This window comes from Perognathus longimembris, chromosome 2 (assembly GCF_023159225.1).
Source record: "Perognathus longimembris pacificus isolate PPM17 chromosome 2, ASM2315922v1, whole genome shotgun sequence".
NCBI lineage: Eukaryota > Metazoa > Chordata > Mammalia > Rodentia > Heteromyidae > Perognathus > Perognathus longimembris.
In genome coordinates, this window is record NC_063162.1 from 132,024,058 (window position 1) to 132,035,772 (window position 11,715).

At 42.8% G+C, this 11,715-nt stretch overlaps 1 pseudogene; it reads right to left on the bottom strand.

Moving 5' to 3' along the window:
• Window positions 1-3,463: 3,463 nt before the first annotated feature.
• Window positions 3,464-11,183, bottom strand: LOC125345628 (annotated as a pseudogene).
• Window positions 11,184-11,715: the final 532 nt, after the last annotated feature.

The following is an 11,715-nucleotide window of genomic DNA, read 5'->3' on the forward strand; positions in this document are numbered from 1 at the left end:
TGAAGAGGCTTTCGAATTAGAATCCATATATATTTCTGTTAATTCAGCCAGCTTTGTCTATGATGGTCAACATGCCTTAGAAATGGGGAAATCATGGGTCAAGAATACGCTTAGGTGTCAATTACAGTCACTCTCCTGGGTACAGTAGGAGAAGGAAGGTGACAAAAATGTCCCTTCCCTCGATGTCATCATATAGTCTTTGGCATTATAGAGGCTTTTTGCACTATTACATAAAATAATGAAATTGCCTGTGTAATGTATTCTATTACATTCATTCCTCTTATGAAGAATTTTACCTTTGAAATGGTTTTGTGTGCAATTCTTTTTCAGGCAACATTTTTTTTTTAATATGCAAAAAAAAACCAACCCCAAACCCATTTATTGAATGTTTTCTATTTGGCTTCTACTGCCCAAGGCACTTGCACATATATCTCCTCACAACCCTCACAAGAATCCTGTGAGGTAGGAATCAGTCCCATTTTACAGGGGTCTACCCAAGGCCTGAGGACAAGATTATTGCTTGATATCCTCTGCCTGTCACATGTTCCCATTGGTTAGGGGTTTTTATTAGCTGGTGATTCACTGTCAAAAGAGTTTTCAGTGCCCAGGAATTCCTATTCCTTGCTCTGGTTCAAATAATCAAAATGCTAGCAATGTTTCTGTTAGGTCCTCTCCCTGAGGGCTACATGCAGATGCCCCCGCCTCATTAAGTCTGCACCCAGTTACCTGGGTAACCTGCAGACCTGGAGGCAGTTACCTCCCCTTTCCCTGAGGTCACCTCCTAATCCACCTGGCCACACCCCTTGCCCCTGCCCTAAATAAAGCAGGGCTGGGTGGGGGTCTCTCTCTCTCTATCTCTCTCTCTCTCTCCCTCTCTCTCTCTCTCTCTCCCTTCTTTCCAGCCATGGATCATCTTGGCCACAGGCCAGCAGTTCGGTAATAAATGTTCTCTCCTGCCTGAATACCGCGTGGCGTTCTCCTTTACCGGCTACCTACTTTAAAAACCTAACATATATGGTGCCGTGACCCGGGAAGGGCTTAAGAGTCAGGACAGGCGGAATTCCCATCTATTTTTCTCCTTTTTCTGGGAGTATCCCCAGTCCTGATGGCCCTTTTTCCGCGAACCGAACTGCTGCGAGTCGCCACGCGCACTTTTCACTAATATCATTGCTGGCCTCCACATCCACCTCCACCTCCACACCACTTGTCTACCCTGGTGAGTGAAACTGCTGCTGCTCGGGTTCTCTGCCGCTCCGTCCGCCGCTTCTGCCACTTCTGCCTGCCGCTTCTGCCCCGTAAGCTCATTCACTCACCAGGCGCCTCCCTCCCGTGCTTTTTGCGTTTTGCATCACAGTCACACCCCAGCCAGGACACTGCTAGCACGCCTCTTGACAATGAGGCCTGCTCAAAATACTTGCTCAGATACAGTTTTTGCCACTGCAATGAAGACTCTGCTAGCACGCCTCTTGACAGTGCAATGAGGCCTGCTCGAAATACTCACACAGATACAGTTTTTCCCACTGCAATGGTAATTGGTTAGAAGTCACTTATATTCAGGCTCTCTCTCTCTTTCTCCTTTCCTCTCTTTCTCTTCCTTTTTCTCTCTCTCTCATCTTCCTGCTTACTTGCTTACTTTATAAAATTCCCAAGTTGTACCATCGTTATGTGCCTTGCTCACAAAGCTGCCTCTTTTCACAGACCTCTGAAACTGAGGCTTGACCAGCAATGTGCTTTGTCAGCAAAGATATCTAAAAGTTCTTTTCTCTAGCATTGACCACGTGGTGGATGTTGGGTTTAACAGTCATCAGCTCAGGCGCCATTATGCCATGCCACGTGTTCTCTATTAGTGTGTTGTGTCCTGCCACCCCCCTCAACATGGCATCCCACTGGAGTTTATCAAAATATGGTTTCTTCATTTGATAATCTGAAAATTGTTGTGCTAGCAAAGTTGTTTTTCTAACCGACCACGTGGTTTTAAAATATTGGGCAAAAAAAAAAAGTCATTTACTATTGGAATTCCAAAAGACTCTACTGCTGAAATTCATTTTTGCATGCTGTAAAACCTATGTGCACAGTGTGTATGTCTGTGTAAATGTCATTTGTTAGTATGTCCATCTAGCTATATATCTGTGCTAAAACTCATCACATCTACTGAGTTTTTGTCATTGCAGAATTCTGGCAAGTATTTGGTCAATTCTTGACAAGGTACAGGTAAGCTCTACTCCCCTTGGTCTCCCTGTTGTTTTAATTGGAAATAAAAAAGGGCTTTTGTGGCAAAGACTCCCTTGGATTGCAGTTCGAAGCCAGCCAGGGCAGAAAATCTCTCTCAAACTCCCATCTCCCAACTAACCAGCAAAGAGCCAGGCTGGAAGCATGGCTGAAAAGACTTATCTCTTACCAGCCAAATGCCGGAAGTGGAGCTCAAGTGGTAGAGTACTAGCCTCGAGCAGAAGTGCTCAGGGACAGTGCCCAGGCCCTGAGTTCAAATCCTGTGAATGCCATCGGGGACAAGCCATCCCAGCAACAAGCACCTAGATCCCTGGGACTCAGCCAGTTCAGGGAACAAGGATCATGGAGAGGAGTAAGAGGAGAATAATGTCAGATCCTAAATGGAGTCACTTTGTCTCGCCCTTTCAAAATTAATCAGAGCCGGGGGAACAAGAGGTAGTAGCTTGTCCATCTAATGTCCATGCCTGAGTATAAGAACTGTCCAAGTCATCCAATTTTTAATTTTGTGCCCTAAACCCTTCCTTTTGCCTTAATTTTTTTTTTTTTTTGTCCATCCCCTGCCTCATGAGACTTCTTCCAGGCTTCATTCAAGGACTGGCATCTACCACCAAGGGACCCTGCTGCTCGCCTTCTCCAGGAGAGGGCACATTTCTGCCTTTTACCCCTAATGCCGACGCCCCTTGCCAGCAGGAAGCAGCCAGAGAGAGTCTTCGTCCTTTTTCATAACTATTAAAAGGCTGGAATGTTAGGTCCTCTCCCTGAGGGCTACATGCAGATGCCCCCACCTCATTAAGTCTCCACCCAGTTACCTAGGTAACCAGCAGACCTGGAGGCAGTTACCTCCCCTTTCCCTGAGGTCACCTCTTAATCCACCTGGCCACACCCCTTGCCCCTGCCCTAAATAAAGCAGGGTTGGGGGGGGTCTCTCTCTCTCTCTCTCTCTCTCTCTCTCTCTCTCTCTCTCTCTCTCTCTCTCTCTCTCTCTCTCTCTCTCTCTCTCTCTCTCTCTCTCTCCTCCCTTCTCTCCAGCCATGGATCATCTTGGCCACAGGCCAGCAGTTCGGTAATAAATGTTCTCTCCTGCCTGAATACCGCGTGGCGTTCTCCTTTACCGGCTACCTACTTTAAAAACCTAACAGTTTCCCCATAGGAGTGATAGGTACGGTTAAGAGTGAAGGAAAGAGGACCAGTAGGTTTCTCCTTCGGAAGCACCTCTTGAGTTTGTTTTGGTCACTTATACACAGGCGGGATGCGATGGGGAAGGAAGGGGGCGGGGAATTTGGTCACCAGTCTTCTCGCTTTTTTCAGGATGAGCTTTGCTTATGATGTGAGGCCTGATTTCCTCCACGGACACAGTTGGGTCCCAAGCTCCCACCACCTTTCCATCTGGGGGCTACTAGGTACTTCCAGAAGTTCCAGGTGGACTCCTCCTTCCCAGAAGTCTGGGTCAGGTACTTGAAGGCAGGATGGGCACCAGTGTCAACCTTGCTAAACATGGGGAAAGACACGCTGTAGGTGCAGGGGGGCAAAGCTCTCCATCTCCCTGTGGTTGTCTGGCTCCTGTTGGCTAAACTGGTTGCAGGGAAAGGCAAGCAAGCACGTTGAAGTGGTGGGGCCCCAGGTCCCGCTGCAGCTGCTGAAGTGCTCGGTAGTGTTGGCCTGTGAAGCCGCACCACCACCAGGGATACCGAGCCCCGGTACTTCTCTAGCGACACCAGCTTGCCCCGGATGTTGACCACCTGGAAGTTGTAGAAGTCCAGCTCCCGCCGCGCGCAGGCCACGCCCCACAGCAGCAGCCATCGCTGCCATGAGTGGCTCCCGCCAGGGTCTCAGGCAACATTCCTAACTGTAGAGTGAAAGAAGAGCGAAACAGACTGCACAGAAACAATTTTAAAACAACTTGGCTTTAGTTAAAAAAATAAAACTTGGGAGCAGTGATTTCGTTCATAGGTAGAATGTGGTGTTTAGCATTGGTGAAACCTTGATTTCAACCCCAAACACATAAAGAAATGCATAGATAAATTCCAATGTAAAGGCCCTCTTCCTTCACTAAGCAGCTAAATGGACACAATGGTTTTTGATTTGGCAGCACATGCATTCTCCTGAAGATTTTCTGAAAAGCTGAGCGTTGTGTGCTGTTGCAAAGAGCATCAGTTCTCACTCAGCCATGACATAATAGCCTTGTGATGAGGGTACATCACAATGTTGTGATCTATCTGTATAGGGTTATTGCCTTTTAATTGCCATTGACTTCACATCACTGAGTTTCATCCTCAGCAAATGGACACTGTTGATGTCAGCCAAAGGAAGATTAAGAACTCTTAATTTTGAGATCATCTAGGCACAGGTACTCTAGACAGAGTTATGCTGAGTTTCAAGTGCTCTGCATCTGTTTTGTTTTCTTTTTTAATTGTATAGGTGATGTAGAGAGGGATTACAATTATGAAAGTCAGTTATTGAGTACATTTCTTTTTAAACAGTGTCATCCCTCCTTTCCCCCAGTTTTTTTTTCCTTCCTAGGCCTATTCCCTCACAAGTTATATAGTTTATTTCTTTTGTTTTGTTTTGTTTTTTTGGTCAGTCCTGGGGCTTGGACTCAGGGCCTGAGCACTGTCCTTGGCTTCTTTTTGCTCAAGGCTAGCACTCTGCCACTTGAGCCACAGCACCACTTCTGGCCATTTTCTGTATATGTGGTGCTGGGGAATTGAACCCAGGGCCTCATGTATACGAGGCAAGCAGTCTTTCCACTAGGCCACATCCCCAGCCCATATAGTTTATTTTCAACATAGTGTCTACTGAGTAGCACTGCTGAATTTAGTTCATCCTTTGTCTCACTGTATCTGTGCTCTCTCTCCCCATCCCCACTCTGCATCTTTGTGTGTTATATATTTGTAAAAGAGACTTCCAAATTCTCTCACTTCATGAGAACACATGTTGAGGATACAGAGATTCTAAGTTTCTGGTAGTAAATGTCTTCCTATAAGAATCAAGCAGGAACACAAGGGACCATAGACCAGACCATACTGCATAAACGAACTTCTTCCTCTAAAACCGAGATACTCTCAGATGCACTCCTGAGCACCACAGGTGTTCTATTTGCTGACTGTTGGGAAAATGGAGAATTGAAAAGGAATAGGCTCCATTCAATCATCAATAGGCAGAGAATGGAAAAGGAAGAGGCTGGACTAGATCATCAAGAGGTGAGGACTGCTTATTGAGGAACAGTAAGGTGCACAGACCTTCCCACAGGTTTGGAAGTTGTGTGAAGGGGTGAATTTGGAACCAGGCTTATAAGGGGTCTGAGAAAGGAAGCAGTGGTTAATGAAAGTGCCACTAGGTCTAGGAAGTTGGGGGGCTTTTGGTTGGGCCTAGGTGAATTGCCCTGCCTGCATATCAAAGCAAGTCTGAATATACCTGAGGTTTTTCCTGGAGTCTGTATGCACCTGGGTTACTAGGGTGGGGGTCAGTCCTTCATATTCCATTTTTGGATACATAGAATAGCTCTAGAGGGGAAGGACAAGTTCTTCATATAGGATCTTTGGATACATAAAAAGAATGGACTGAGAGGGGAGCAACGTGGAATTATGAGACCAAAGCAGATTCCTATCACTCACCATGTGCTCAAGGAGTTTGATTTGCTGAAGGAATATTTCAGCATTCTGAAGATGTGGATGGGTCTGCAACTTCATAAAGGACTGCTTAACTAGGAATTCACTTTCCAAGGCAACCCCTGGAAGCATAAGGAAGTGAACAGCTCCTTCATCACTATTTCAAACTAATATTTATTAAAGTTAACTATCATGGAATAGATAAGTGAGTTCATTTTATAGAGACACTAATTTCATTTGCATCTGTGTAATAACATCAACAGACAGCAGTAGTACTTTGTGCCCAGTTTAGAAAATATGGCTTATGGGGCTGGGGATATGGCCTAGTGGCAAGAGTGCTTGCCTCGTATACATGAGGCCCTGGGTTCGATTCCCCAGCACTACATATACAGAAAATGGCCAGAAGTGGCGCTATGGCTCAAGTGGCAGAGTGCTAGCTTTGAGCAAAAAGAAGCCAGGGACAGTGCTCAGGCCCTGAGTCCAAGCCCCAGGACTGGCCAAAAAAAAAAAAAAAAAAAAAAAAGAAAATATGGCTTATGACTTTCACAAGTTACCTTGTTACTGTTTTAAAACCAGGCTGGTGTGGCATGGCAGATCATGATTTGATATAGAATTTGCCTTTTCAACTTTGGCCTCCCTTTCTCTTTTTTTTTAATTAATGAATTTATTCATTGTCAAAGTGATGCAATGAGTGGTTACAATTTCATACATAAGGCAGGGAGTACATTTCTTATCAAACTTATTACCTCCTCCCTCACTTTTGTCCCACCTTCCCTTTCCCAAACTCCCTTCCCCCAGTTGTACAGTTGGTATACTGCATATTGTCTTCTAAGTATTGCTGTTGCATTGGTTCGCCTTTTATCTGTGAAATATACACTATATAGTTTCCCTCATTAGTAATAATTAGTATATGTCTAGGATATGCCTAGCAGATGATCACAATATCTTAATAGCTATGAATATATGAACACATAAGATGAGGCTAAGCAAAATGATCTCCAAGTTATGGAAATAACTGGTTTAAGTGGTTTATCATTGTTATGTTCAACGTACCATGTGAAATTAGTCTTCTTTTCTTGAAAGAGTAAATCTGTGCAATTATGCTTTTGGAACCCAATATGTGTGATGCTACTTTCATATATTTGGTTTCCTGTGGCAAGAATGTGATCATGCAAAGAGCACTGGGGTTTTGGTATTCTCTCACAGAAAACAGAGAGCAAAGTCAAAAGATAATACTTCTTCCTATTCATTTCTTTGGATTTCCTAACTTGAGCCAGTCTTGAAGCAAAACCAAGATAGATACTTAACCAAGATAGATAGATAATGGCAGGATATGCATTCATTTACTCCTGCCAGTGGATAACTGTTCTGACAGATGACAGAGCTGATGAGTTTACAATTTCTTTGTGCAAGAAAAACTCACAAGAAACATAAAGCTTATTATATATATATGTCAATTAGAAAAATCAAACAAAATCTATGACTTTGTATATCTCTGTGAGTATGTGTGTTAACCATAATGTTCACATAGGTACACACTAACACAGTGACATGTCTGATTTCCAGCTGTCCCTTTGATGCCTTCTGTGTACACACAGTTAAGAGGTCAGATGTAAAGGAGTAGACAGTAGCTTTGATCAAAATGGAAATCATTCACCTGTCAATGTGAACCCAAGGAAGGGAAAGGAAAACTCACTTTTCTGGTGGTCTTGGCAGAGGGCTTACAAGGACTCAGTTGATAATTCTTTGATCTGTAGCTCTTGGGGTGATAGAAGGTGATGAGGCTGAGAAGAGAGCAACAATATTCCAGACAGAAACTAAAAGGGAAGGTGTCACAATCTGGGAAATGTGGGGAGATTAGATAAATCTAAGAAACTCTCAGATCAGATGGACTAACTGCTAAGTTATCAAGACAAAGTTAAATGCTTCAATTTGAATTTCATCTGTGTTGCTCTTGTCTTTGTGGCACCAGACACCTTATTTCATCTCGTTTCTCCCTAATTTCTTCATTTTGATAAGGATAGAGAAGTTGGGTGTCACTTTGTGCTGCCTACCTTGCATTTGTTCAAAATACTACCTACTAAGTTCTGTGCCTGTCCCCTTCATTATAGGTAAATAGTGATAATAACCATAGTGGTAGTAATGTCCAGACATCAAATGTAAGGAGCCTCTCCTTTATACCAGGGATTCTATCCAGTTTTTATGCATCATCATAGTTCATATTTGTTATGATTGAAGTGGAACCTGTTATATCCATGATGAGGAAACTGAGGCTAAGACAAGTTACGCTACCATAGCTAAGATAACATGGCTTTCAGCAAGAGGCCCAGGAGTTAAATCAGCCTTCTACTTAAAATGTCCTCGGATGGCTGATGCTCTACGGTGTCAAGTAAACTCCATGCTTGGATCAATTTCTCTGTCACCTCCAACTAAAGCTTTTCTGGTGATCTGCTCACTTTGGCTTCTTCCCTTGGGCGGCTTCTCAGAGGATCTTCCTGCTCCCTGCAACTGCTGTGTGTGTGTGTGTGTGTGTGTGTGTGTGTGTGTGTGTGTGTGTGTGTGTTGTGTGTGTGTGTGAGAGAGAGAGAGAGAGAAAGAGAGAGAGATACATCCCTTATCCCATCTCTGGATCTGTGTTTGATGGTTACTGTGATTGAAAGAGGGCTCGGGGCTACAAGATTCTCTTGGTTTAGGCTACAGAATTGGAAGCACAGGGAGCTATTGACAGACCCAATAAAATAGTTTCCCTTGAAATAGTGTGAAAATGAGTGACTTGAAATTGAGTTAAGACAAAGTGATGATTTTCCTGGGTTTCACTTGAATGCTCAGAAAAATTAAGCACAGAGAAGAGAAACACAAAGAAACACCAAATATTAAAACAAAAATTCTAAATAAAAATAAATTTAAAAAAAAACTGATCGTGGAACGTTGGAAGGAAGCTTCTCTGTGTTCTCTATTATGCTGTGTTCCTTTTCAATCCTTTTGAGGCATTTTATCAAGTTTCAATCAATCGAGGAGCCTCCTCTGCTAATACTCAAAATGGGATCTGGTCTGATTTAACTGTTGTTTACAATTTTCAATTTTCCTTTTTTTTTTTCTTGTCCTGTAAAATTATATCCAGCAAGCTCAAGGTTATGGCAAGATTTATTTCTTTGTGGTTTTTTTTTTCTGGGAAGTCACATGGGAAAGGATAAAATGGAGCAGAAGTCAAAAGGTTGCGTTTTGGACTTGCCAATCTCAACTTCTTGCCTACACCATCATTCTTCAGAAGTGGGCTGCTATCATGCGCTGCTCTGTATGTGACCTAGACACTTAATTCTGACTCTAAAGCAGTGTCTCGTGCTCTCTGCACATGTGCAGTGTCTTCTTTTGCTTTAGTTAGGTTGAAAATTGTACAGACAAATCCTGGTGGCATCATTTGCTCCCCTATTGTCCCGCCCCCAATTTGGACTGTGTGATGTATTTTGAGCTGTGTATGTCCTTTCAAATGCATGTTTGCAAATATAAAGTAGCAGACAATTTCACTCAGCCAAATAACCTGGCAGGAAATTTTGCCTGGATCCTTTCTTGCAGCTAGTTCTTATACTTCAGAACTCACTGTTGGATAAACTAATCGTTGAGTCTCCCATGTGATATCCCAAAACTGGGGGAATCAGAACAGGGAAAGATCAAATGTGAAGCACTTTGAAACCCAAAGCAGAATGCAATACCAATGACTTCTTGCTCCGTGGGTCTGCGTGAAATGACAGGCAGTGGGTTACACTGTAGTTTCACTTCAGCCAGAAACTTGTTTCTAAAGCCCAGACAGGAAAACTGGTCACCAGCTTCATGAAGACAACAAATACACAGCATGCTAACAAAAATCCTGAAAATCAAGCAGGTTTTCACTTTCGGAGACCTTAATGAGGCCTCAAAAATCTATTGTGAAATAAAACATCTATCTGCCTCCAGGAAAGGAGAAAAAGGTATTTTTTTTGCTTTTGATACAGGATCTCGTTTGATACAGGATCTTCCATCTTCTTGCAAAGGCCTTCTCAATACGAAGATTACAGTCATGTACCACTATAGTTGGCTTGAAAAATCCCCAATTTGTCTAAGATCAGAAAGGCACAGTTCGAGAGAAGACAGATAAGGGAACTGGGTCTGACATAAAACCAAACATCCTTCCTATTCTTTTAAAAATATATAATTAACATGCATTGTTCAAAGGAAGATTTCTTGTGATATTTTTACATACATATATAATAAACTCAATTAACCTAACTCCTGTCAATCTCCCTTATTCCACTGTCCCTTCTTAAAACAATTTCAACGGGTTATATTATTCATATATAAACACACTGCCCTGATCATATTTATTTCATTCACTTACTTTATTAGCCCTCTCCCTTTCCATTGGCAACTCTCCAGTAGAGCCTGACAAATTCTTAATTCAGCATGCAAACCGATAAGTACAGGTAGCCATGGCAGTGCTGTAGATGTTTTTCAAAGCATTCTTATGATCCAAGACATACAGAGGCTAGAAGCATAGCCCTGTGCCCTTCAAAGAATGGGTGAGATAAGAACGAGATAGGGCAAGACAAGAGGAAAAAGTAGGGATCCAAGTTTCAGCCCAAGAGCAGATAAATCTATGACTGACTACAAAAGTCATGGCATGGTGAGAGAACAGGAAGATAAGTGGGCAGCAGATCTAGGCAGAGTGACTGAAGAGGGGTGGTTACAGTGGGTGGGCATGGCGCTTGAGGTTACTCAGGAAATAATGCGTAGTAACTAGAATGGAAAGTGTTGGGGAGGGAAAGTATTTGTCAGTGACTGAGATCTGAACTGATGGCATGGGCTTTCTTTCTCTACCATGTGGATTTTTTAATTCATAACAATGTTTGCTAACGTGATGGAGTTGGGAGTTTGAGAGGGTGTGATGCAGTTGAGAGTTTTCATTTTGGAGGAGCTTATATATTCATCAACAAGCAGGTTCCCTGTCTTTCAAAACGGGTTTAATTTTCCAGCACTAACTCTTTACCTTAGTTGAGTCCATACCTCGCAGTTCCTATCCTCTCTGTTCGATCTGTCTTCCACTCATTTGAACTGTCAACGAAGCCTCTTTAGGCAGCCACAGGCCTCAACTCAGATACCTATCCACACTGGCTACCTGTTGCTACCTCTTTGCTCTTCCTAACCATCTTGTCCTTGGAACATCTATGCTGAAATGACTATCTCCTGATTCCCTGTTTCTTTTAGCTTTTACTTCTGTCTCAACAGTGCTAGTGTCCACGGACCTATAACTGAGTGCCCCTACCCGTTCTCCTTATGGAAACCCTCCTTGCTTCCTGCCAGTGGATTTGTCATTGGGGCATGTGGGGGTGGAAGAAATGGACACGATCCCAAATAGTTACTTATTACATCCCCTTCCCTTATGCTACAACATTTGTGATGCTCCTCATAGGTTTGTAAAGATTACAAATTTCTTATCTCTCTTGTGAGCTAATATAACAATAGCAACAAATAGCTAAGCTTAGCTGAACTCGTATCAAACTGCAGACGTGATATTAAGCATTTTGCCTACATATCTCATTTACGTCTCATGACTATCCCATGATGTTGGGAGTATTTTTAACTACAACTTAAAACTTGGGCATAGAGAGCTTAAGAAGCGTGTACCTAATATTTATTGGAATAGCAAGTTCTACTTATGATGTGGATTCTTCACCGTGCTTGATGCAAGTAAATACCAATGTGAAACACAATTAAGATACTACTTCATACTCAATAGAACAATTAAAATATGGTGGTAGTTAGGGTAGTGAACACCTGGTCTCCTATAGGTCCTATTTAGGAATATAAATTGTTATCATCACTATAGAAAACTGTGCAGTCCTTT